We start from the raw sequence: 5,635 nt of genomic DNA, 5'->3' as shown, positions 1-5,635 counted from the left end.
GGGTGAGAGGCTGGATCAGTGGAGAGAAGCCCTAGGGCGTTAGGAGAATGTGAACTTGGGAGTAGTTGGATGACTGGAGTGTCTGAGGAGAGCAGGAATGCCAAGCAGCAGAGTTCACTTCAGTAGTCCCTGGAGGGTGGTGGTCTCTCAGCTTCCTAGGATTGCTGAAGTCTAGAAAAGATGCCCAGTGTTTTGAGATGGGGCAGGGGGCAAGCTTTCTTGGTCTTTTTGGGTGACAGCTATGGGAAGCTCCTAGAGAATGTTCCTTTGATTAAATTGCATTATCCAAGAGCTCGATAGTACTCCAATTCTCTGAAAAAATGTTTAATCCTCTGAAAAGTTAACAATTTTCCCAAAAAGAAGGAAGCTTAATAACTTTTAGCGAGGGTTGGGAACATGAGTCACTTCATCCCCAAGGACCACCTCCATGCCCTGTGGGCTGATCTAGAAAGCAAGCTCTCTAATGTAAAGTATGTATTTTTATTATCTGCTGCTTGATGGCACTTAACTTCAGATAAAGTGGTATGTAACTCCACCATAAATGGAGGCTCTTCAGCTGAGGTATCATACAGTGTTCAATTAACTGATTCTCTTATTCTAAGTTGTTTCTGATAAAATTAAATTTATGCAACCCATTTTGGCTAAACGAATCATTTGTATACTCTTATAAGTTGTATCTATATCATGAAAGCAATGACTAAAGCTCTTCAAAATCTCTTTACGTAATGTGATTTGTTCACCCTGGGGAAGAAAAGTTTTGAGAGTTCAGGCTGTTCGTTAACTGCTGTGTGTGGCGGGGGCCATACGCGGGCTCTATTCTGAGCTTCTCAAGGGAAGCAGCACCAAAAGAAAGCTTCAACCAGATGTTTACCACTTGAGCTGTTCTGAGTCCTCTGCCTCATTTGTACCTTAGGGAATAGTTTGGACAATTCAGGAATAAAAAAGAAGTTTGCTTTGAGCTGTCTCTTTTTTGAACCAAAAGCACTGAGAAGCCCTCCAGAGACAAATGACACTTCTCCTTCCTGGTTCCTCATTCAAATAATAGCATGTGTTCCTTTCATTAATTTGGAGAAAGACTGAGGGCAAGAGCTCTCCAAAACCGCAACCTGAAGGGCACCACATCCAAAGATTCAAATGACCAGGAGCCTTCCCTTGCTTTCTGAACTTGGCAATCTCATTTCTTCTCTGAGGAAAACCAATAATATCAGTAATCCTAAAGGACACTGAGGATTTACTAAGAACCACTTATCAGCACTGGCTGTGTTCTTGGTCAGGGCATTTGCAACTCTAGTTTACTAACAGGTGTAGAAACTGAGTCATGGAACTTTTCAGTAGCCTCGCCTGAATCACACCATTTGTAAACAACAGTATGGCCAGGTTTTTATTCAGGAAGCCCAGCTCCAAAGACTTATATCTTGAAAATTGGGCTCTACTCCCTGAAGGAGGCTGGAAGAAGGAGTGGACTGAAATGGCATCAGCTACCTTTCCTCCCAGAGTCTGAGGTTTTGTTCTATTGTCTCCTATCTCCTTCTATGTTTAATACAGAGATTATAACCCTAGCACACCCAATGTTTTTTTATAACAAAAGTTTTGTAAAACTATCTTTCATATTCTGCAATAAAATTCATAGGGTGCAATAAAGGATTCACTCAGCAGGCCTAGGTTGTCCAAACCCTGCACATTTCAACCAAAGATTTGGCCCTTGACCAGCTCCTGAAAGATAATCTCTAAGCCCTTAGAATATCATGCCTGAAAGGAGTGTCTTTGTTTACCTGGGGGCTTGGACCACATCAGACAGTTTATGATAACAAAGTGATTTCTGGTGGTGACTTTGGGCCACATAATATCAATATGATCTCTGGAGGCGCTGGAGACTGAGTAAGTAAGGTCAGCCACATGGACACTCCACAGCTACGTGACTGACCCGCAATAAAAATCCTGGACACCATGGCTAAAGTGAGCTTCCCCGGTTGGCAATACTTCATACATGTTGTCACATATTATTGCCGGAAAAATTAAGCACTGTCTATGTGACTCCAGTGGTAGAGGACAACTGAGAATGCTGCCCTATACACACAAGATCTTTACTACAATATAAAAAACACACGAAAGGAAAGTTATTTGTAATAAAATAATAGACATTTAATACGGAATTGTTGGGGCATGGCTATAATATATAATGCAGTCAGATACTTGGACTTGCAACTAAAGCTAACTGGTAGCATTTACCATTGGAGGCATGACTTTTCAAATGATTAACAATTCTTGGTAAACTTCCAAAGAAAGTATAATTGTCCCTCAATGTCACTATTCCTGGAAAAGTAAATATATTTCAACATAATGCAAAAAGTACTTTGTGTTTATATGTAAAACAGAGATAAGTTCTAGGTTCAGATAATTATGAGAAGATCTTAATCTGCATGGATTCTGTGGATCAGTCAAAAGTCAGGCAGAGTGATGGACAATTCTTTCTTGGGCAGACTGCCCTGAATATGCAGGACATCTAGCATTTCTGGTCTCATTAAATGAGACAGGACTGTGACACCCGAAAGCACCTCCCTGGGGGCGGTGTCATTCCTGTTGATAGCTATGGATCTAATGATATTACTTCTTTCTCCACAGTTTAAATCTGTCAGACATTTCTAAACTTGCTTCTATTGGTCACTAGTTTCCTAAATTCTTGTTTAAGGAACTAGAAAGTAGGGCTTAGAGCTGTTTATATGCATTCATGCACACAGCTAGTGGCATAAAAGCGTGCAGGACATTTTTAAATGTTCACCAATGTTGTTGCTTTGTCTTCCTTCCCTCCTTGGAGTTGACTTTTTTCTACCTCTTCCTTCTTCTCCTTTCCACCATCAAAGCAGCTAGATTTTCCATGATTGTTTTTGCAGGGGGGAAATATGACAAAGGAAAGAAAGTTTCTTCCTGGTCTTTTCATTTTAAAAGCCAGTGGTCATTGGGGCATGGAGGTGACTTAGTCAAATCGAGGCACAGCTTTCCTCCACTTCAAAGCCTATGAAACTAGAATAAGTTTCTACAGGCTGGGTGGTAGCGAGCTGAGCCAGGATGAGAAAGCCTGACATGAATGAATCATATGGACAGGAACAAGGGATTTTAAAGCAAAGGATGTCTCTCAGGGAGCGTTTTATTCAAGGGCCTGGCAGCTAGAGGAAAGTTGACCTTCCCCAGGTCCATTAGAGGACTTCCCGTGGGACACAGCCAAATCTAAGCTGAGTGTCACCTAGCAGGGAGCAATGTCTCATGCTGTAATGCTGCTTGAACTCTTTCTGATGTATTCCAACCACTGCTGACTCACTTTGATCTCTTTGCTCTATCCCAGGCTGGAAGAAGGGGTAGAGATTAGATTTGTAATAGAACTGAATTTAGGGAAAGTCACTGTAACTGTTTTTGGGTGGGGATACAGCTCAAGATCTTCCTGAGCTGATGGGTGGCCTAATACATATTCATTATGATAGCAAAATTGGAGCTAACTCAAGTGTGGTGTCACCTTAAACTCAGATACAAAGAATGATGCTCACCTCATTTCTCCTTATAGCAGAGAAAGTGGTTTGGCTATTCAAGGATGAGATTTTGTTTTGGTGTGAGGAGGCAAGGGGTAGAGGAAGAAGTTTGGGTTTTGTTCTTTTGATTCTGTGTTTCTTTTAGTTTGGCTTTGGAAGCACACAAATAGTGACAGCAGAGAAATCAGCTCATTTCTATAGATCTGGAGACTTCCCTGGATGTGCAAGGATGTGCAAAACTGAGCTCCTGTTGGCCATTGACTCACTGTCTTTTGAAGGACAATAGATTGGCTATGGGCAATTAAGGCTGTTTTTCCTGCTTAATCTTGATTACCCCTCACTTCCCTTCACTCTCCCTGTTTCTCATTTTCTCCTCTTTCCCAATCTTCACCTTCGAGAATTTTCTGGCATTCTAAAAAGTGTAAGATAAGAAGTAGCTACTGTGGCTCCTGCTCCAGATGGAGCTTGTTTTGGTGTAAGTTTGCCAGGAGAGACTCACCCTGAATGCAGTGTGGGTGCCTCTCAAGGACCTCAAAGTCCCGACGTCAGAACACAAGGGGCATATGCTGAGTGAACCACTGCTCAGAGCCTCCTGCCCAGTAATCTCATGAAGAGACCCTGCAAGCAACTTGGAAGCATCACACTGGGCAGCTGGATGACACCAGTACAACAGAACAAGACTGGAATAACTTAATATATATTGAGGCAACTTTTTCTTAATAATATGTTTGTGATTTTAAAATTCTTGCAAGGCTTGGTCATAGTGACCTGTCTAAACAATGATAGTATTACATTAAAGAAAACAAACAAGATTCTTGTAGGTAGATCAACACTTGAGACCTAGCAAACCTGGCTTCTGGCCCCCATGCTGCTGGCTCACCACCCCAGGGAGATGCTGGTGCTGTCTGATCTCAGGTTAGTATTGTGTTCTGTGTTTTTCAGCCCCATGACTCGGACAGGGTATACCCAAGGAACCCAGGATTCATAGTCATGTGTCCATGTTCCCACAGGGTTTTTGATTTGGAGTTTTGTTTTGGGGAGAGGAGCAAATAGCGATATTTTGTATATGAATTTTATGCTCACCCACCAACAGGCATAAGCAAAACCATGTAAATGTAATGGAGGAACACCTCCCACCTCCTTCTGAGCTTCACTTCCCAGACCGAAACTCCCAAGTGTGCCTGCTGAGTACGGTACAGGGAATAGAAAAAGAGTTCAACTGCCAATCTCCAAGCTATACCCCCAACCTCTCTTCCTAACTATATTCTGCCCTTTGGTGCCTCTCATTATGTACTTCCCCCTATGGACAGGACTCCCACTTCTGCCAAGCACACCGAGTATATTACTCATCTTAGGCTGCCATGACAAAATACGACACACTGAGTGGCTTTAACAGCAGACATTTATTTTCTCATGGTTCTGAAGGCTGAAAGTCCATGAGGAAGGTGCCAGCAGGGTTGGTTTCTGATTAGGCTTCTCTTCCTGGCTCGCAGATGGCCACCTCCTCACTGTGTCCTTATATGGCCTTTCCTTTGTGCACGCACAGAGAGAAAGAGAGAGAGACTTCTGGTATCTCTTTCTCTTCTTATAAAGCTACTAGTCCCATTGGATTAAGGTCCTATCCTGTGATCTCATTTATCTTAATTACCTCCTTAAAGGCCCTATCTCTAAATATACATTGAGGGTTAAGGCTTCTGCATAGGAATTTGCAGGGGGACACAGTTCAGTCCATAACGCTGAGTATTGGATTACTGCAGGGAGCTGATAAGCCATACTCTATTCATCATCCAGTCTCTCTCCTTCCTTTGGCCTTATTCTCTCTTGGTTTCTCTCTGTCTCTGTGCATGTCTCTTTCTCTCTAGCTGCATCCTCTTTGTACCTCTCTGTTCCTATTTTTCCATTTTTTTCTCATCTACACTGTAGCCCTGGGAAGGGTCTATAGCTCCTGGGTTGGGGTTAAAAAAAGAGTACACGTTCCAAGTTGAATAGAGTCTGAAACAATTTTCCCTAACTGCAGAAGTCACTGAATCTTGAATATTTCCATTCAATATTAACAGTCCCCTCCTCTTTGCAGCTACTTGAAATCTGATGCCTACTATACACGGATGAAATTA

This window comes from Equus caballus, chromosome 6 (assembly GCF_041296265.1).
Source record: "Equus caballus isolate H_3958 breed thoroughbred chromosome 6, TB-T2T, whole genome shotgun sequence".
Classification (NCBI taxonomy): Eukaryota; Metazoa; Chordata; class Mammalia; order Perissodactyla; family Equidae; genus Equus; species Equus caballus.
The sequence above is the reverse complement of the archived record's forward strand: the minus strand, read 5'-3'. Positions refer to the sequence as shown.